General features: G+C 50.0%; 1 protein-coding gene across 5 annotated transcripts in view; it reads left to right on the forward strand.

The window, feature by feature from the left end:
- The first annotated feature begins 8,586 nt into the window (after positions 1-8,586).
- nr3c1 (nuclear receptor subfamily 3, group C, member 1 (glucocorticoid receptor)) overlaps positions 8,587-23,763 on the forward strand; it is a 75,670-nt gene continuing 60,493 nt past the window's right edge. For 2 of the 5 annotated variants that reach the window (XM_031797047.1, XM_031797050.1), the window contains exons 1-2: positions 8,588-8,871; positions 9,931-10,217. The gene's annotated coding sequence lies outside the window, so the exon portion shown is untranslated. Of the gene's footprint in view, positions 8,872-9,930; positions 10,218-18,579; positions 18,710-21,808; positions 21,897-23,763 lie in introns of those variants that run through there. The other 3 variants (XM_031797051.1, XM_031797049.1, XM_031797048.1) reach the window with 3 other exon arrangements.

The following is a 23,763-nucleotide window of genomic DNA, read 5'->3' on the forward strand; positions in this document are numbered from 1 at the left end:
AATTACCTGTTACTTTTATCTCATTCTTATCCATATTTTTTGAAACTGCATTGTTGGTTAGGGGCTCCTAAGTAAGCATTGCACTGTAAGGTGAAATGCAACTGTTGTATACCTGTTGCACCTGTTGTATACATACACCTGTTGTATTCGGTGCATGTGACTAATAAAATTTGATTTGATTTTGACAGCACGCACATGAGCAGTTCGGCACGAGACAACCGTTGGACCCGATGACGTGTGTCTGCGCATGGGCTTAGATAGCCAACGTCGCCATGACATCGCCTACAAGCGTGATTGGGGATTTCTATTGGAGAAGCATGTTCTGCCCATCTCCATTCTGTACTGTCTTTGCTACAGTATTCAATCAATTCCATTCATTATGAACAGTACCAATGTCAGCCACTAGAGAGGGGTGTTGGGTAGGAAATGGAGCATTAAATCAAATCTAATTTTATTTGTCACATACACATGTTTAGCAGATGTTATTACGGATGTCGCGAAATGCTTGTTCCATTACAGAACTGTGGAATGGAGCTAAAATATATTTTCTCTTGTAGGTTGGCACTGGGCTGTGAAGTTGTCGTTGCTGGAGCTGTAATGACAACAATGTAGATGCATATTTGAGATGCAAATGAATAATGAAAATGTGATGATAGAGTACAGATCTGTCTGTGTGTCTAAATGAGGACTAATTGTTGATTTGAGGATACAGCCAGGACTCAGGAACAACTGTCAACAACACTGAATCATAATCAGAGCTGAATGACTCCTTAAATAACTCTCATCAATGTCACATTGACTGTAATGAAGCATCAACATCAGGGAAAAACCATTGGGAACAAACAGCTAGACCTCGTCCAATGCAACAACAAAAAGCTGGCATCCTGCAAAACATGTAGGCTATTGTATGTGATTGTAGGAAAAACAAATACAAGTTTAGGCCTACAGTGACATAATTTGTAGCTGTTATTCATTCAAAATATTTGGCTGTCAACTTTAATTTCATCAAGAGTTGTAGGTAGATTTCAATGGCTAACCCATTTGTACAAGTCCTGTTGGATTTGTATGTGGGGTTTAACCCAGAAGATCGATTGCTTTCAGATACAAAATGTGTATGTTTCACAGCCTACAGCCAGGCCATCTCCTGGCTACTACTCCTCCAGCCCTACTCATAGTGCTGCGTCTTGTGGACTGGTGACGTGTGCATGTTTCGGCAGGTGGGAACAAGGTAGGCATGTAAAATCACTCCAAACAAAAATACATATGCTTGTACCACTAATGGTAGTTACATTCAAATGGGGCAGGACGGGACAACTGGTACATTCACATGGGGCGAGATGGGACAACTGGTACATTCACATGGGGCGGGATGGGACAAGTGGTACATTCAAATGGGGCGAGATGGGACAAGTGGTACATTTAAATGGGGCGAGGTGGGACAACTGGTACATTCAAATGGGGCAGGACGGGTCAACTGGTACATTCAAATGGGGCGAGATGGGACAATTTGGTACATTCAAATTTATTTTAACTAGGCAAGTCAGTTAACAACAAATTCTTATTTTCAATGAAAAGTGGGTTAACTGCCTGTTCAGGGGCAGAATGACAGATTTGTCAGATCAGGGATTTGAACTTGCAACCTTCCAGTTACTAGTCCAACGCTCTAACCACTAGGCTACCTGCCGCCGATGGGACAAGCTGGTACATTCAAATGTGATACATAGCTACATATTCTGATTGATACATAGGTCTAGTGTGTAAACACATCTTCTTACCTCTTCATATTATGTCTTACATGGACTTTCCAAGTTAAATGCAGTGGCCATGTTTTAACCAGGACTTCGATCCCAATTCTTGGTACAGACAAACATCTATTTTCACATAATTCTTGAAAATTACCAGTTTTGTCCTGTGTGTTAATCTTACCTGGCTGAAGATACCTCAAGTTTAGTACATAGCCTACGATTCAATATATACTATACCAAACAAAAATTATAAACCCAAAATGTAAAATATTGAAAGAAAAGATCCCAGAAATGTTCCAGAAACACAAAAAGCTTATTTCTGTCAAATTTTGTGCACAAATTGGTTTACATCCCTGTTAGTGAGCATTGCTCCTTTGCCAAGATAATCCATCCACCTGACAGGCGTGGCATATCAAGAAGCTGATTAAACAGCATGATCATTACACAGGTACACCTTGTCCTGGGGACAATAAAAGGCGACCAAAATGTGTGGTTTTGTCACACAACACACAACACAATGCCACAGATGTCTCATGTTTTGCGGGGGCATGCAAGAGGTATGCTGACTGCAGGAATGTCCCCCAGAGCTGTTGCCAGAGAATTTAATGTTCATTTCTCTACCATAATCTGCCTCCAACGTCATTTTAGAGGATTTGGCAGTATGTCCAACCACCTCACAACAGCAGACCGTGTGTATGGTGTCGTGTGGGCGAGAGGTTTGCTGATGTCAACGTTGTGAACAGAGTGCCTCACGGTGGTGTTGGGGTTCTGGTAGGAGCAGACATGAGCTACAGACAACGAACAGATTTGCATTTTATCAATGGCAATTTGAATGCACAGAAATACCGTGATGAGATCCTGAGGCCCATTTTCTTTTAGGTGTCTATGACCAACAGATGCATATCTGTACTCCCAGTCATGTGAAATCTGTACATTAGGGCCTCATTTATTTAAATTAAATTGACTGATTTCTTCATATGAACTGTATCTCAGTAAAATATTTGAAATTGCTGGGATGTTGCGTTTATATTTTTGTTCAGTATATTTAGCTACTGTACATCCAGGCTACCACTGGGGAAAGATGGAGGAAGTGGATGCTGAGTTTGAATCAATCACCGCGTCGAGCAAAGTTGGGAAAGACAAATGTTCTGAATAGACAACAGTAATATCGAAAGCTGGAACAAAAAGGAAATTGTTTAAAATTGGGGAGTAGAGGATACGTGTATGAATGATAATGAATCGCTTCTTGTTGGGATGTGTTTGTTGAGTATGGATGCATATGTGGGAGATGCATTTGAGGTGTCAAATGGTGAAGTGGGACAAGAGAAGTCTGTCAGAATGACCAGGAGTGTGAACAGGAACATTGTGGATCTAAATGTTTTTCCTCATAATCCTGGACTATCGGACCACCATTTTATTACGTTTGCAATCGCAACAAATAATCTAATCAAACCAGGGATCATCTAAAACTGTGCTATAAATTCTCGGACAACCCAAAGATTCCTAGATGCCCTTCCAGACTCCCTCCGCTTAAAAACCACCTAACTGAGGAACTCAATTTAACCTTGCGTAATTCCCTAGATGCAGTCGCACCCCTAAAAACAAAAATAAATTGTCATAAGAAACCTTCTCCCTGGTATATAGAAAATAGCCGAGCTCTGAAGCAAACTTCCAGACGATTGGAACAGAAATGGCGCAACACCAAACTGGAAGTCTTCCGACTAGCTTGGAAAGACAGCACCGTGCAGTATTGAAGAGCCCTCACTGCTGCTCGATCATCCTATTTTTCCAACTTAATTGAGGAGAACAATCCTAAATGTATTTCTGATACTTATCAAAACCAACTAAAAAGCAGCATTCCCCACGAGAGGATGGCTTTCACTTCAGCAGTGATGAATTCATTAACTTCTTTGACGAAAATATCATGATCATTAGAAAGCAAATTACGGACTCCTCTTTGAATCTGCGTATTCCTCCAAAGCTCAGTTGTCCTGAGTCTGCACAACTCTGCCAGGATCTAGGATCAAGGGAGACACTCAAGTGTTTTAGTACTATATCTCTTGACACAATGATGCAAATCATCATGGCCTTTAAACCATCAAGCTGCCTACTGGAACCTATTCCAACTAAACTACTGAAAGAGCTGCTTCCTGTGCTTGGCCCTCCTATGTTGAACATAATAAATGGCTCCCTATCCTCCAGATGTGTACCAAACTCACTAAAAGTGGCAGTAATAATGTCTCTCTTGAAAAATAAAAATAATTTGAAATTCTAACTACGTCGTTTCTATTGGAGTATCTTTACTTTCTATATTTTTTTTAATTTTTACTTTTACTTCACTACATTCCAAAATAAAAATATTTACTTTTCCCTCCATACATTTTACCTGACACCCAAAAGTACTCATTACATGTTGAATGCTTAGCAGGACAGAAAATGATCTAATTCGCACACTTATCAAGAGAACATCCCTGGTCACCCCTACTGCCTCTGATCTGGTGGACTCACTAAACACAAGTGTTGGAGTGTGACCCTGGCTATCTGTAAAAAAATAAATAATAATAATTGTGCCATCTGGTTTGCTTAATATAAGGAATTTTAAATTATTCATACTTTTACTTTTGATACTTACCTACACTACCGGTCAAAAGTTGTAGAACACCTACTCAAGGGTTTTTCTCGATTTTTACTATTTTCTACATTGTAGAATAATAGTGAAGACATCAATACTATGAAATAACACATATGGAATCATGTAGTAACCAAAGAAGTGTTAAACAAAAAATATATATATATATGTTATATTTGAGATTCTTCAAATACCCAACCTTTGCCTTGATGACAGCTTTGCACACTCTTGGCATTCTCTCAACCAGCTTCACCTGGAATGTTTTTCCAACAGTATTGAAGGAGTTCCCACATATGCTGAGCACTTGTTGGCTGCTTTTCCTTCACTCTGCAGTCCAACCCATCCCAAACCATCTCAATTTGGTTGAGGTCGGGGGATTGTGGTGGCCAGGTCATCTGTTGCAGCACTCCATTACTCTTCTTCTTGGTCAAATAGCCCTTACACAGCCTGGAGGTGTGTTGGGTCATTGACCTGTTGAAAAACAAATTATAGTCCCACTAAGCCCAAACCAGATGGGATGGCGTATTGCTGCAGAAGGCTGTGGTAGCCATGCTGGTTAAGTGTGCCTTGAATTCTAAATGAATCTCAGACAATGTCACCAGCAAAATTCCCCCACACCATAACACCTCCTCCTCCTCGCTTTACGGTGTGAAATACACATGCGGAGATCCATACACGCACACCACGTCTCACAAAGACATGGAGGTTGGAACCAAAAATCTCCAATTTAGACTCCAGACCAAAGGACAAATTTCCACCGGTCTAACGTCCATTGCTCGTGTTTCTTGGCCCAAGCAAGTCTCTTCTTCTTATTGGTGTCCTTTAGTAGTGGTTTCTTTGCAGCAATTCGACCATGAAGGCCTGATTCACACAGTCTCCTCTGAACAGTTGATGTTGAGATGTGTCTGTTATGTGAACTCTGTGAAGCATTTATTTGGGCTGCAATTTCTGAGGCTGGTAACTCTAATGAGCTTATCCTCTGCAGCAGAGGTCACTCTGGATCTTCCATTCATGTGGCAGTCCTCATTAGAGCCAGTTTCATCATAGCGCTTTATGGTTTCTGTGACTGCACTTGAAGAAATGTTCAATGTTCTTGAAATGTTCTGTATTGACTGACCTTCATGTCTTAAAGTAATGATGAACTGTTGTTTCTCTTTGCTTATTTGAGCTGTTCTTGCCATAATATGGACTTGGAATTTTACCAAATAGGGCTATTTTCTGTATAACCCCCCCCCCCCCCCCCCCCTGTCACAACTCAACATTTCCTTCTAAAATGCTTTAAGAAGGAAAGAAATCAACTTTTAAGAAGGCACACCTGTTAATTGAAATGCATTCCAGGTGACTACTTCATGAAGCTGGTTGAGAGAATACAAAGAGTGTGCAAAGCTGGGGCCACAAAATGAATGACTGCCCAGAATCGGCCCAAGAACATCGGGCCGTTCCGTCGACCGGAATTCAGCCGACTTTGCCAGCATCTACCCAGAATCCCCCCAGAAGCGGCGCGATGCAAATTCAAATAAATGTATACAAAATGACCTGATTACAGTCATTTTAAATATGACTATTATACATACAAATTATACCCATCCACAAAAAAAAGGAAACACCATACCCTGGTGACCATGTCAGCATGTATGTGCCTAGCCTGCCACAGGATTCGTTAAAGTGCGATGGGACAAGGACATCCCGGCAGGCCAAACCCTCCCCTATCTCGGACGACGCTGGGCCAATTGCGCGTCGCCTCCTGGGTCTCCCGGTCACAGACGGCATGGGTATCTGGAGCAGCGCAGTTTTCACTGCGTTGCAGTGTCTTAGACCACTGCGCCACTCGGGAGGCTCCATTCACAAACTTTTTTATGCTTATCAATTGCCTTGCACAAAGTATCAAAAACAGGACTCTTAAAGAATGTAATTAAATGTTAACTGTATTTTTTTGATCACAGAAACAATTGGAAAATATGGAAAAATAAATAATGAAATAATGAAACGTTAATTATCTAAAGCAACCTGTGTAATCATCTGCCAGAGAGTAGCCCCAATCGGCCCGAGCCCCAGGTAATAGATTTGGGCCAGATAACTCTCACCGGAATCGGCCCGAGCTCAATCCTCGCATCCTAGCCATAATGTAATACTGGCCACATGTATTCGGCCATGTCTGTCTCTACGCCGAGTGCCCCAACTCTCAGCTGGAATCGGCCCAGATCCACTGTGCTAGCTGGGTCGTGTCCTGTGTGAATTTAAGTATCCCCCCTCTTATTCTCTCTCCGTCTCCCTACCCGCCTGGAGGACCTGAGCCCTAGGACCATGCATCGTCTCCTGGCTGTCCCCAGTCCACCTGGTCATGCTGCTGCTCCAGTTTCAACTGTTCTGCCTGCAGCTATGGAACCCTGACTTGTTCACCGGACTTGCTACCTTGTTCCGGACCTGCTGTTTTCGACTCTCTCCCCCTCTACCGCACCTGCTGGCTCGACCTCTGAATGCTCGGCTATGAAAAGCCAACTGACATTTACTCCTGAGGTACTGACCTGTTTCACCCTCTATACAACCACTGTGATTATTATTTGACCTTGTTGGTAATCTATGGACATTTGAACAGCTTGGAGAACAATGTCCTCTTATAATCTCTACCCAGCACTGCCTGAAGAGGACTGGCCACCCCTCCGAGCCTGGTTCCTCTCTAGATTTCTTCCTCGGTTCCTGCCTTTCTAGGGAGTTTTTCCTAGTCACCGTGCCTCTACATCTGCATTGCTTGCTGTTTGGGGTTTTAGGCTGGGTTTCTGTACATCACTTTGTGACATCGGCTGATATAAAAAGGGCTTTATAAATACATTTGATTTGAGTGGTCTTAACTTTGATTCATTGTATTTCTGAAGAACAGAGGAAAATTGCAGTGGGCCTCAAAAGAAGCCGGACTACAGAAGTTTAGTGTTTTGAACTTTGGAGTAGAACACCCGTCAAAGGAGTCATCTCAGGCGTGACGACAGATGTTAAAGGTTGAATACCTGAAGAGAATTCCTGGTGTGGTTGGAGCCCGGCGTCTGACCCGCTGGGTGAATGGAGAGAAAGAAGAAAGTCTGACGGTACTGTTGTTTTTTGATAAAGAGTAAATACCTACGCATGTGAGGCTTGATTATGTAAGATATACTACAAGAGCTTTCATCCCCAAACCACTGCAGTGTAATAATTTTAAAGGATTTGGCCATGTTTCAAGTGTGTGCAAACGGATAAAGAATACTGAAGAACGCTGTGTAGAAGGACGACGATGTTGCAATTCAAATCAAATCAAAATGTATTGATCACATTAGCAGATGTTATTGCGGGTGTAGGGAAATGCTTGTTCTTCTAGCTCCGACAGTGCAGTAATATCTAACAAATTACACAATATATACCCAATACACAACAAATCTAAGTAGTAATTAAGACTATATACATATGGACGAGCGAGGTCAGAGCAGAACGGACTAAGATACAGTAGAATAGTATAGAAAACAGTATATACATATGAGATGAGTAATACATAGACTAATATACAGTAGAATAGTATGGAATACAGTATATACATATGAGATGAGTAATAAATAGACTAAGATACTGTAGAATAGTATAGAAAACAGTATATACATATGAGATGAGTAATGCCAGATATGTAAACACTATTAAGTGAATGAGATACTGTAGAATAGTATAGAAAACAGTATATACATATGAGATGAGTAATGCCAGATATGGTGGGGATCTTAATCATTTGGACCGACTATAGATATGCAATATGGCCGTGGGGATGATTCCCCCAAGGGCATAAGGCTGAGGGTTTAGGGCCGAGGGTTTAGGGCCGAGGGTTGTCTACTTTGAGTTTGAAACGCAGCCAATGACTTTACATCTGAATACTGGCGCCGGAAAACCCGCCCTCCCAGGCTCCCCTTGAACCTGTTCTAGGGTTCAGATCTGTCTGGGGTTTTTTATATTTTTTTTTACAGAAAAGTTGTTTCATTTATGTATTTATTGGTCGTATTTTGATAATCCTGTTTCCATCCTGCACAAGTAGGCGGCGGGATGCACATCCAATTGTGTGATCGGCAATATACCATAGAAGAAGAGGGCTACCGTTGGCCAATGATGACCTCTGGCTGTCCATAGCTACTGTAAGTGATACACAAGTTGCAGTACCTTGTCTTCGCCAACAGGTTGCACTGCGTGTTGTAAACAGTGAGATCTCCATTTTGTGTGTTTTTTCCTAGAGGTTAGCGCTTACTTTATTTTTTGGCTGTGAACGACACAGCTAATTCCGTGATTTTCGGGTGCAATTTTATACCGAACACATTGGATTGGATGATCCGATTGATGACTTGCTTATTCGTGTCCTGCTACGATTCGCAAGGAGAACGCAATCAGATGTTTTCGTGTTTCTGGCCCATTTGCGAGCAAAATAACACCAAAACAAGAACAACAATGTCAGACGATGCATGGAGTCACATCCAGCTACCAAACGCCTGAGGGGTAGGCAAACGCTTTAGAGATTAAATAGATTTTTAAAAGTAATACAATGTGCCATACATTCATTTGGAATTAATAACTAGAGATTAATTGTTAGCTACTAGCCAGCTCAACATGTCACTCAACGAGATGTTTGGGGAGGAGGCGCATTTACAGGCACGAACCTTTGCTAACTAATTTAACAGGAGCGAAGTTACTTGGCTGGCTGGCTCGCTGTTGCAAAATAGAAGAACACGCGGGTTAATTAGTTAGGTTGCTTAAACACTTATTTCAATAAATATGGTATTCAATTCTAACTTTTTGTTGTTGTTTTCAAATAATTAAGTCAAGGAAGGGAATAGTTAGCCACTTAACGTTAACTAGGTAGTTAACTAGCTAATATCTAATAACAAAATGCGCGCCCCAGCAGCAAGGAGGGCACCTTTGGAGAATTCAGTATTTATTTATTTATTTAACCTTTATTTAACTAGGAGAGTCAGTTAAGAACAGATTCTTATTTACAATGACTGCTTACCCCGGGCCAGACCCGGACGACGATGGGCCAGTTGTGCGCCACCCAACTGATTCGAACCAGGGATTGCGCTGAGATACAATGCCTTAGACCACTGCGCCACTCAGCAAACCATTTAAAAGTAGCTATCTATTATTCATTCATTGAGAACATAATAGTTGGAAAATGTTTCAGATACAGCTACTAGGTCTAACTTGCCACGTGTGTAGTATGTTTGTGTCTATACACTCAGGCAGGCTATTTGGTACATGTCCATGCAGGTTTATATTAGCCTACATGTGGCAGACACCAATCTGGTGCCTCACCAGGGGTATATTCATTATGCTGATTCTGTTGCAACATGTTTTGCAACAGAAATGGGTTTAATCCAAATGGAAAACATTTTGCAATTAACTATTTTGGACAAATTCAGTTAGGTCCCTCCCCGCTTTGTTCTGTTAGCCTCCGTTAGCTACTTAAAATGGTAAACGGTTTCCATTTCGAGACATAATGAATACACCCTAGAATCCATGCTAATGACATTATCCACTCCCTTTCCCCTCTCTACCCAGGATTGTAAGATGGGTCAAGGAGGAGTGAAGAGCAGGAGTAACAAAAACAACAGCAGAGTTAGGCGCCGTCTGATAGAAAACCCCTCAGAGGGAACCCTTCTCAACTACGCTCCCAACATGTCCGTCGCCTTGGCAACCACCAATGCGCCTTGTTCCTTCGATCCAGCCAACTGATGCAACCAGGTGACGTGCCCAGCGGAACCAGTAACAGACCTCACCTCAGCCTCCGCCACCACCACCGCTCCGTGGGCCTCTACCTGGAATACCCAGAGCCTCCCGCCACAAAGGTACTGCCCACACACTCTGGTCTCTACCCACACACTCTGGTCTCTACCCACACACTCTGGGCTCTACCCACACACTCTGGTCTCTACCCACACACTCTGGCCTCTACCCACACACTCTGGTCTCTACCCACACACTCTGGTCTCTACCCACACACTCTGGGCTCTACCCACACACTCTGGTCTCTACCCACACACTCTGGCCTCTACCCACACACTCTGGGCTCTACCCACACACTCTGGTCTCTACCCACACACTCTGGCCTCTACCCACACACTCTGGCCTCTACCCACACACTCTGGCCTCTACCCACACACTCTGGCCTCTACCCACACACTCTGGCCTCTACCCGCACACTCTGTTCTCTACCTGGAATACCCAGAGCCTCCCGCCACAAAGGTACTGGCCACACACTCTGGTCTCTACCCACACACTCTGGACTCTACCCACACACTCTGGACTCTACCCACACACTCTGGGCTCTACCCACACACTCTGGGCTCTACCCACACACTCTGGGCTCTACCCACACACTCTGGGCTCTACCCACACACTCTGGGCTCTACCCACACACTCTGGGCTCTACCCACACACTCTGGGCTCTACCCACACACTCTGGCCTCTACCCACACACTCTGGGTCTCTACCCACACACTCTGGGTCTCTACCCACACACTCTGGCCTCTACCCACACACTCTGGCCTCTACCCACACACTCTGGCCTCTACCCACACACTCTGGTCTCTACCTGGAATACCCAGAGCCTCCCGCCACAAAGGTACTGCCCACACACTCTGGTCTCTACCCACACACTCTGGTCTCTACCCACACACTCTGGGCTCTACCCACACACTCTGGTCTCTACCCACACACTCTGGTCTCTACCCACACACTCTGGGCTCTACCCACACACTCTGGTCTCTACCCACACACTCTGGCCTCTACCCACACACTCTGGGCTCTACCCACACACTCTGGTCTCTACCCACACACTCTGGCCTCTACCCACACACTCTGGACTCTACCCACACACTCTGGCCTCTACCCACACACTCTGGCCTCTACCCACACACTCTGGTCTCTACCTGGAATACCCAGAGCCTCCCGCCACAAAGGTACTGGCCACACACTCTGGTCTCTACCCACACACTCTGGTCTCTACCCACACACTCTGGCCTCTACCCACACACTCTGGTCTCTACCCACACACTCTGGTCTCTACCCACACACTCTGGTCTCTACCCACACACTCTGGACTCTACCCACACACTCTGGGCTCTACCCACACACTCTGGTCTCTACCCACACACTCTGGCCTCTACCCACACACTCTGGCCTCTACCCACACACTCTGGCCTCTACCCACACACTCTGGTCTCTACCTGGAATACTCAGAGCCTCCCGCCACAAAGGTACTGGCCACACACTCTGGTCTCTACCCACACACTCTGGTCTCTACCCACACACTCTGGCCTCTACCTGGAATACCCAGAGCCTCCCGCCACAAAGGTACCGCCCACACACTCTGGGCTCTACCCACACACTCTGGTCTCTACCCACACACTCTGGACTCTACCCACACACTCTGGACTCTACCCACACACTCTGGACTCTACCCACACACTCTGGGCTCTACCCACACACTCTGGGCTCTACCCACACACTCTGGGCTCTACCCACACACTCTGGGCTCTACCCACACACTCTGGCCTCTACCCACACACTCTGGCCTCTACCCACACACTCTGGCCTCTACCCACACACTCTGGGCTCTACCCACACACTCTGGGCTCTACCCACACACTCTGGGCTCTACCCACACACTCTGGGCTCTACCCACACACTCTGGCCTCTACCCACACACTCTGGCCTCTACCCACACACTCTGGCCTCTACCCACACACTCTGGCCTCTACCTGGAATACCCAGAGCCTCCCGCCACAAAGGTACTGGCCACACACTCTGGTCTCTACCCACACACTCTGGTCTCTACCCACACACTCTGGCCTCTACCTGGAATACCCAGAGCCTCCCGCCACAAAGGTACCGCCCACACACTCTGGGCTCTACCCACACACTCTGGTCTCTATCCACACACTCTGGACTCTACCCACACACTCTGGACTCTACCCACACACTCTGGGCTCTACCACACACTCTGGGCTCTACCCACACACTCTGGGCTCTACCCACACACTCTGGGCTCTACCCACACACTCTGGGCTCTACCCACACACTCTGGGCTCTACCCACACACTCTGGGCTCTACCCACACACTCTGGCCTCTACCCACACGCTCTGGCCTCTACCCACACGCTCTGGCCTCTACCCACACGCTCTGGCCTCTACCCACACACTCTGGCCTCTACCCACACACTCTGGGTCTCTACCCACACACTCTGGGTCTCTACCCACACACTCTGGCCTCTACCCACACACTCTGGCCTCTACCCACACACTCTGGCCTCTACCCACACACTCTGGCCTCTACCCACACACTCTGGCCTCTACCCAAACACTCTGGTCTCTACCCACACACTCTGGTCTCTACCTGGAATACCCAGAGCCTCCCGCCACAAAGGTACTACCCACACACTCTGGTCTCTACCCACACACTCTGGTCTCTACCCACACACTCTGGTCTCTACCCACCACACTCTGGACTCTACCCACACACTCTGGACTCTACCCACACACGCTGGACTCTACCCACACACGCTGGACTCTACCCACACACTCTGGACTCTACCCACACACTCTGGACTCTACCCACACACTCTGGTCTCTACCCACACACTCTGGTCTCTACCCACACACTCTGGCCTCTACCCACACACTCTGGCCTCTACCCACACACTCTGGCCTCTACCCACACACTCTGGCCTCTACCCACACACTCTGGTCTCTACCCACACACTCTGGTCTCTAACCCACACACTCTGGTCTCTACCTGGAATACCCAGAGCCTCCCGCCACAAAGGTACTGCCCACACACTCTGGTCTCTACCCACACACTCTGGTCTCTACCCACACACTCTGGTCTCTACCCACCACACTCTGGACTCTACCCACACACTCTGGACTCTACCCACACACTCTGGACTCTACCCACACACGCTGGACTCTACCCACACACTCTGGTCTCTACCCACACACTCTGGTCTCTACCCACACACTCTGGCCTCTACCCACACACTCTGGTCTCTACCCACACACTCTGGCCTCTACCCACACACTCTGGCCTCTACCCACACACTCTGTTCTCTACCTGGAATACCCAGAGCCTCCCGCCACAAAGGTACTGGCCACACACTCTGGTCTCTACCCACACACTCTGGTCTCTACCCACACACTCTGGTCTCTACCCACACACTCTGGACTCTACCCACACACTCTGGACTCTACCCACACACTCTGGGCTCTACCCACACACTCTGGGCTCTACCCACACACTCTGGGCTCTACCCACACACTCTGGGCTCTACCCACACACTCTGGCCTCTACCCACACACTCTGGCCTCTACCCACACACTCTGGGTCTCTACCCACACACTCTGGGTCTCTACCCACACACTCTGGCCTCTACCCACACACTCTGGCCTCTACCCACACACTCTGGCCTCTACCCACACACTCTGGCCTCTACCCACACACTCTGGTCTCTACCTGGAATACCCAGAGCCTCCCGCCACAAAGGTACTGCCCACACACTCTGGTCTCTACCCACACACTCTGGGCTCTACCCACACACTCTGGTCTCTACCCACACACTCTGGTCTCTACCCACACACTCTGGCCTCTACCCACACACTCTGGGCTCTACCCACACACTCTGGTCTCTACCCACACACTCTGGCCTCTACCCACACACTCTGGACTCTACCCACACACTCTGGCCTCTACCCACACACTCTGGCCTCTACCCACACACTCTGGTCTCTACCTGGAATACCCAGAGCCTCCCGCCACAAAGGTACTGGCCACACACTCTGGTCTCTACCCACACACTCTGGTCTCTACCCACACACTCTGGCCTCTACCCACACACTCTGGTCTCTACCCACACACTCTGGCCTCTACCCACACACTCTGGTCTCTACCCACACACTCTGGACTCTACCCACACACTCTGGCCTCTACCCACACACTCTGGCCTCTACCCACACACTCTGGTCTCTACCCACACACTCTGGCCTCTACCCACACACTCTGCCTCTACCCACACACTCTGGCCTCTACCCACACACTCTGGTCTCTACCTGGAATACTCAGAGCCTCCCGCCACAAAGGTACTGGCCACACACTCTGGTCTCTACCCACACACTCTGGTCTCTACCCACACACTCTGGCCTCTACCTGGAATACCCAGAGCCTCCCGCCACAAAGGTACCGCCCACACACTCTGGGCTCTACCCACACACTCTGGTCTCTACCCACACACTCTGGTCTCTACCCACACACTCTGGACTCTACCCACACACTCTGGACTCTACCCACACACTCTGGGCTCTACCCACACACTCTGGGCTCTACCCACACACTCTGGGCTCTACCCACACACTCTGGGCTCTACCCACACACTCTGGGCTCTACCCACACACTCTGGCCTCTACCCACACACTCTGGGCTCTACCCACACACTCTGGGCTCTACCCACACACTCTGGTCTCTACCCACACACTCTGGCCTCTACCCACCACACTCTGGCCTCTACCCACACACTCTGGCCTCTACCCACACACTCTGGCCTCTACCTGGAATACCCAGAGCCTCCCGCCACAAAGGTACTGGCCACACACTCTGGTCTCTACCCACACACTCTGGTCTCTACCCACACACTCTGGCCTCTACCTGGAATACCCAGAGCCTCCCGCCACAAAGGTACCGCCCACACACTCTGGGCTCTACCCACACACTCTGGTCTCTACCCACACACTCTGGACTCTACCCACACACTCTGGACTCTACCCACACACTCTGGACTCTACCCACACACTCTGGACTCTACCCACACACTCTGGGCTCTACCCACACACTCTGGGCTCTACCCACACACTCTGGTCTCTACCTGGAATACCCAGAGCCTCCCGCCACAAAGGTACTGGCCACACACTCTGGTCTCTACCCACACACTCTGGTCTCTACCCACACACTCTGGCCTCTACCCACACACTCTGGTCTCTACCCACACACTCTGGCCTCTACCCACACACTCTGGTCTCTACCCACACACTCTGGTCTCTACCCACACACTCTGGCCTCTACCCACACACTCTGGCCTCTACCCACACACTCTGGTCTCTACCCACACACTCTGGCCTCTACCCACACACTCTGGCCTCTACCCACACACTCTGGCCTCTACCCACACACTCTGGTCTCTACCTGGAATACTCAGAGCCTCCCGCCACAAAGGTACTGGCCACACACTCTGGTCTCTACCCACACACTCTGGTCTCTACCCACACACTCTGGCCTCTACCTGGAATACCCAGAGCCTCCCGCCACAAAGGTACCGCCCACACACTCTGGGCTCTACCCACACACTCTGGTCTCTACCCACACACTCTGGTCTCTACCCACACACTCTGGACTCTACCCACACACTCTGGACTCTACCCACACACTCTGGGCTCTACCCACACACTCTGGGCTCTACCCACACACTCTGGGCTCTACCCACACACTCTGGGCTCTACCCACACACTCTGGCCTCTACCCACACACTCTGGCCTCTACCCACACACTCTGGGCTCTACCCACACACTCTGGGCTCTACCCACACACTCTGGTCTCTACCCACACACTCTGGCCTCTACCCACACACTCTGGACTCTACCCACACACTCTGGCCTCTACCCACACACTCTGGCCTCTACCCACACACTCTGGTCTCTACCTGGAATACCCAGAGCCTCCCGCCACAAAGGTACTGGCCACACACTCTGGTCTCTACCCACACACTCTGGTCTCTACCCACACACTCTGGCCTCTACCCACACACTCTGGTCTCTACCCACACACTCTGGTCTCTACCCACACACTCTGGTCTCTACCCACACACTCTGGACTCTACCCACACACTCTGGGCTCTACCCACACACTCTGGTCTCTACCCACACACTCTGGCCTCTACCCACACACTCTGGCCTCTACCCACACACTCTGGCCTCTACCCACACACTCTGGTCTCTACCTGGAATACTCAGAGCCTCCCGCCACAAAGGTACTGGCCACACACTCTGGTCTCTACCCACACACTCTGGTCTCTACCCACACACTCTGGCCTCTACCTGGAATACCCAGAGCCTCCCGCCACAAAGGTACCGCCCACACACTCTGGGCTCTACCCACACACTCTGGTCTCTACCCACACACTCTGGACTCTACCCACACACTCTGGACTCTACCCACACACTCTGGACTCTACCCACACACTCTGGGCTCTACCCACACACTCTGGGCTCTACCCACACACTCTGGGCTCTACCCACACACTCTGGGCTCTACCCACACACTCTGGGCTCTACCCACACACTCTGGCCTCTACCCACACACTCTGGCCTCTACCCACACACTCTGGGCTCTACCCACACACTCTGGGCTCTACCCACACACTCTGGGCTCTACCCACACACTCTGGCCTCTACCCACACACTCTGGCCTCTACCCACACACTCTGCCCTCTACCTGGAATACCCAGAGCCTCCCGCCACAAAGGTACTGGCCACACACTCTGGTCTCTACCCACACACTCTGGTCTCTACCCACACACTCTGGCCTCTACCTGGAATACCCAGAGCCTCCCGCCACAAAGGTACCGCCCACACACTCTGGGCTCTACCCACACACTCTGGTCTCTATCCACACACTCTGGACTCTACCCACACACTCTGGACTCTACCCACACACTCTGGGCTCTACCCACACACTCTGGACTCTACCCACACACTCTGGGCTCTACCCACACACTCTGGGCTCTACCCACACACTCTGGGCTCTACCCACACACTCTGGGCTCTACCCACACACTCTGGGCTCTACCCACACACTCTGGGCTCTACCCACACACTCTGGCCTCTACCCACACGCTCTGGCCTCTACCCACACGCTCTGGCCTCTACCCACACGCTCTGGCCTCTACCCACACACTCTGGCCTCTACCCACACACTCTGGGTCTCTACCCACACACTCTGGGTCTCTACCCACACACTCTGGGTCTCTACCCACACACTCTGGCCTCTACCCACACACTCTGGCCTCTACCCACACACTCTGGCCTCTACCCACACACTCTGGCCTCTACCCAAACACTCTGGTCTCTACCCACACACTCTGGTCTCTACCTGGAATACCCAGAGCCTCCCGCCACAAAGGTACTACCCACACACTCTGGTCTCTACCCACACACTCTGGTCTCTACCCACACACTCTGGTCTCTACCCACCACACTCTGGACTCTACCCACACACTCTGGACTCTACCCACACACGCTGGACTCTACCCACACACGCTGGACTCTACCCACACACTCTGGACTCTACCCACACACTCTGGACTCTACCCACACACTCTGGTCTCTACCCACACACTCTGGTCTCTACCCACACACTCTGGCCTCTACCCACACACTCTGGCCTCTACCCACACACTCTGGCCTCTACCCACACACTCTGGCCTCTACCCACACACTCTGGTCTCTACCCACACACTCTGGTCTCTAACCCACACACTCTGGTCTCTACCTGGAATACCCAGAGCCTCCCGCCACAAAGGTACTGCCCACACACTCTGGTCTCTACCCACACACTCTGGTCTCTACCCACACACTCTGGTCTCTACCCACCACACTCTGGACTCTACCCACACACTCTGGACTCTACCCACACACTCTGGACTCTACCCACACACGCTGGACTCTACCCACACACTCTGGTCTCTACCCACACACTCTGGTCTCTACCCACACACTCTGGCCTCTACCCACACACTCTGGTCTCTACCCACACACTCTGGCCTCTACCCACACACTCTGGCCTCTACCCACACACTCTGTTCTCTACCTGGAATACCCAGAGCCTCCCGCCACAAAGGTACTGGCCACACACTCTGGTCTCTACCCACACACTCTGGTCTCTACCCACACACTCTGGTCTCTACCCACACACTCTGGACTCTACCCACACACTCTGGACTCTACCCACACACTCTGGGCTCTACCCACACACTCTGGGCTCTACCCACACACTCTGGGCTCTACCCACACACTCTGGGCTCTACCCACACACTCTGGCCTCTACCCACACACTCTGGCCTCTACCCACACACTCTGGGTCTCTACCCACACACTCTGGGTCTCTACCCACACACTCTGGCCTCTACCCACACACTCTGGCCTCTACCCACACACTCTGGCCTCTACCCACACACTCTGGCCTCTACCCACACACTCTGGTCTCTACCTGGAATACCCAGAGCCTCCCGCCACAAAGGTACTGCCCACACACTCTGGTCTCTACCCACACACTCTGGGCTCTACCCACACACTCTGGTCTCTACCCACACACTCTGGTCTCTACCCACACACTCTGGCCTCTACCCACACACTCTGGGCTCTACCCACACACTCTGGTCTCTACCCACACACTCTGGCCTCTACCCACACACTCTGGACTCTACCCACACACTCTGGCCTCTACCCACACACTCTGGCCTCTACCCACACACTCTGGTCTCTACCTGGAATACCCAGAGCCTCCCGCCACAAAGGTACTGGCCACACACTCTGGTCTCTACCCACACACTCTGGTCTCTACCCACACACTCTGGCCTCTACCCACACACTCTGGTCTCTACCCACACACTCTGGCCTCTACCCACACACTCTGGTCTCTACCCACACACTCTGGACTCTACCCACACACTCTGGCCTCTACCCACACACTCTGGCCTCTACCCACACACTCTGGTCTCTACCCACACACTCTGGCCTCTACCCACACACTCTGGCCTCTACCCACACACTCTGGCCTCTACCCACACACTCTGGTCTCTACCTGGAATACTCAGAGCCTCCCGCCACAAAGGTACTGGCCACACACTCTGGTCTCTACCCACACACTCTGGTCTCTACCCACACACTCTGGCCTCTACCTGGAATACCCAGAGCCTCCCGCCACAAAGGTACCGCCCACACACTCTGGGCTCTACCCACACACTCTGGTCTCTACCCACACACTCTGGTCTCTACCCACACACTCTGGACTCTACCCACACACTCTGGACTCTACCCACACACTCTGGGCTCTACCCACACACTCTGGGCTCTACCCACACACTCTGGGCTCTACCCACACACTCTGGGCTCTACCCACACACTCTGGCCTCTACCCACACACTCTGGCCTCTACCCACACACTCTGGGCTCTACCCACACACTCTGGGCTCTACCCACACACTCTGGGCTCTACCCACACACTCTGGTCTCTACCCACACACTCTGGCCTCTACCCACACACTCTGGCCTCTACCCACACACTCTGGCCTCTACCCACACACTCTGGCCTCTACCTGGAATACCCAGAGCCTCCCGCCACAAAGGTACTGGCCACACACTCTGGTCTCTACCCACACACTCTGGTCTCTACCCACACACTCTGGCCTCTACCTGGAATACCCAGAGCCTCCCGCCACAAAGGTACCGCCCACACACTCTGGGCTCTACCCACACACTCTGGTCTCTACCCACACACTCTGGACTCTACCCACACACTCTGGACTCTACCCACACACTCTGGACTCTACCCACACACTCTGGACTCTACCCACACACTCTGGGCTCTACCCACACACTCTGGGCTCTACCCACACACTCTGGGCTCTACCTGGAATACCCAGAGCCTCCCGCCACAAAGGTACTGGCCACACACTCTGGTCTCTACCCACACACTCTGGTCTCTACCCACACACTCTGGCCTCTACCCACACACTCTGGTCTCTACCCACACACTCTGGCCTCTACCCACACACTCTGGTCTCTACCCACACACTCTGGTCTCTACCCACACACTCTGGCCTCTACCCACACACTCTGGCCTCTACCCACACACTCTGGTCTCTACCCACACACTCTGGCCTCTACCCACACACTCTGGCCTCTACCCACACACTCTGGCCTCTACCCACACACTCTGGTCTCTACCTGGAATACTCAGAGCCTCCCGCCACAAAGGTACTGGCCACACACTCTGGTCTCTACCCACACACTCTGGTCTCTACCCACACACTCTGGCCTCTACCTGGAATACCCAGAGCCTCCCGCCACAAAGGTACCGCCCACACACTCTGGGCTCTACCCACACACTCTGGTCTCTACCCACACACTCTGGTCTCTACCCACACACTCTGGACTCTACCCACACACTCTGGACTCTACCCACACACTCTGGGCTCTACCCACACACTCTGGGCTCTACCCACACACTCTGGGCTCTACCCACACACTCTGGGCTCTACCCACACACTCTGGCCTCTACCCACACACTCTGGCCTCTACCCACACACTCTGGGCTCTACCCACACACTCTGGGCTCTACCCACACACTCTGGGCTCTACCCACACACTCTGGTCTCTACCCACACACTCTGGCCTCTACCCACACACTCTGGCCTCTACCCACACACTCTGGCCTCTACCCACACACTCTGGCCTCTACCTGGAATACCCAGAGCCTCCCGCCACAAAGGTACTGGCCACACACTCTGGTCTCTACCCACACACTCTGGTCTCTACCCACACACTCTGGCCTCTACCTGGAATACCCAGAGCCTCCCGCCACAAAGGTACCGCCCACACACTCTGGGCTCTACCCACACACTCTGGTCTCTACCCACACACTCTGGACTCTACCCACACACTCTGGACTCTACCCACACACTCTGGACTCTACCCACACACTCTGGGCTCTACCCACACACTCTGGGCTCTACCCACACACTCTGGGCTCTACCCACACACTCTGGGCTCTACCCACACACTCTGGGCTCTACCCACACACTCTGGGCTCTACCCACACACTCTGGGCTCTACCCACACGCTCTGGCCTCTACCCACACGCTCTGGCCTCTACCCACACGCTCTGGCCTCTACCCACACGCTCTGTCCTCTACCCACACACTCTGGCCTCTACCCACACACTCTGGGTCTCTACCCACACACTCTGGCCTCTACCCACACACTCTGGCCTCTACCCACACACTCTGGCCTCTACCCAAACACTCTGGTCTCTACCCACACACTCTGGTCTCTACCTGGAATACCCAGAGCCTCCCGCCACAAAGGTACTACCCACACACTCTGGTCTCTAACCACACACTCTGGTCTCTACCCACACACTCTGGTCTCTACCCACCACACTCTGGACTCTACCCACACACTCTGGCCTCTACCCACACACGCTGGCCTCTACCCACACACTCTGGCCTCTACCCACACACTCTGGCCTCTACCCACACACTCTGGCCCTCTACCCACACATTCTGGCCTCTACCCACGCACTCTGGCCTCTACCCACACACTCTGGTCTCTACCCACACACTCTGGTCTCTACCCACACACTCTGGTCTCTACCCACACACTCTGGTCTCTACCTGGAATACCCAGAGCCTCCCGCCACAAAGGTACTGCCCACACACTCTGGTCTCTACCCACCACACTCTGGACTCTACCCACACACTCTGGACTCTACCCACACACGCTGGACTCTACCCACACTCTCTGGACTCTACCCACACTCTCTGGACTCTACCCACACACTCTGGACTCTACCCCCCCCCCCCCCCCCCACACACACACTCTGGACTTGAACCCCCCCCACCCCCCAACACACACACACACTCTGGACTCAAATCAAATAAGAGCTGGTGCTCTCATGCATGCTTCAGTGTTGCTTGCCTCGAAGCGAGCATAAAAGGTATGTAGCTCGTCTGGTAGGCTCGCGTCACTGGGCACCTCATGGCAGGGTTTCCCTTTGTAGTCTGTAATAGTTTTCAAGCCCTGCCACATCCCACGAGCATCAAAGCCGGTGTAGTAGGATTTAATCTTAATCCTGTATTGATGCTTTGCCTGTTTGATGGTTCGTCTGAGGGCATAATGGGATTTCTTATAAGCTTCCCGATTAGTTATCCCGCTCCTTGAAAGCGGCAGCTCTAGCCTTTAGCTCGGTGCTGTCTTTTTTGTTGTCTTTTATCTATGGCTTCTGGTTGGGATATGTACGTACGGGCACTGTGGGGATGATGTCATCGATGCACTTATTGATGAAGCCGGTGACTGAGGTGGTATACTCCTCGATGCCACTGGGTGAATCTCGGAACATATTCCAGTCTGTGCTAGCAAAACAGTCCTGTAGTGTAGCATCCATGTCATCTTACCACTTCCGTATTGATCAAGTCACTGGTACTTCCTGCTTAAGTTTTTTTATTTTAAGCAGGAATCAGGAGGATACAATTATGGTCAGATTTACCAAATGGAGGGTGAGGGAGAGCTTTGTATGTGTCTCTGTGTGTGGAGTAAAGGTGATCTGGAGTAGGTTTTGCTCTGGTTGCACATGTGACATGCTGGTAGAAATGTGGTAAAACAGATTTAAGTTTGCCTGCATTAAAGTCCCCGGCCACTAGGAGCGCTGCTTTATGGAAGAGCATGTTCTTGTTTGCTCATGGCCTTGTACAGCTTGTTGAGTGTGGTCTTAGTGCCAGAATCAGTTTGTGGTGGTAAATAGACGGCTATGAAAAATATAGATAAACTCTTCATAGATTGTGTGGTCTACAGCTTATCATGAGATACTCTACCTCAGACGAGGACTACCTCGAGACTTCTTTAATATTTGACATTGTGCACCAGCTGTTATTGACAAATGGTCACAGACCCGACCGCTTGTCTTGCCAGACGTAGCTGTTCTGTGCTGCCGATACACGGAAAACCCAGCCAACTCTATATTATCCGTGTCTTTGTCTACTTCCTGTATATAGCCATGTTATTTTCTACTTCCTGTATATAGCCATGTTATTTTCTAATTCCTGTATATAGCCATGTTATTTTCTACTCCCTGTATATAGCCATGTTATTTTCTACTCCCTGTATATAGCCATGTTATTTTCTACTTCCTGTATATAGCCATGTTATTTTCTACTCATTATTTTTATTTGTTATTCACTGTGTATTTATTCCTCGTTTCACCATTTCAATATCTTTTTTTAATCTTCTCTTTAACTCTGCATTGTTGTAAAAGGATCCGTAAGTAAGTGTTTCACTTCGTAGAAAACAGCATTTCACTGTTGTGTACGAACCATGAGACAAATACAATTTAGGAAAGGGTCAATGCCATTCCAGTTCAGTAATGCAGGATTTTTTTCTCATAGAGAACTATTATTATTATTAACTATTGAGATGTCAGGTTACTTCCTGAATTTACAGATCTTCTTTCCTTTTTCCCCCCTCTACAATAATTTCCCATCTGATATTAAAACAGTATTTCTTCTTATCTAATCT

The sequence above is a fragment of the Oncorhynchus kisutch genome, linkage group LG19 (genome assembly GCF_002021735.2).
Source record: "Oncorhynchus kisutch isolate 150728-3 linkage group LG19, Okis_V2, whole genome shotgun sequence".
In the NCBI taxonomy this organism is placed as follows: Eukaryota; Metazoa; Chordata; class Actinopteri; order Salmoniformes; family Salmonidae; genus Oncorhynchus; species Oncorhynchus kisutch.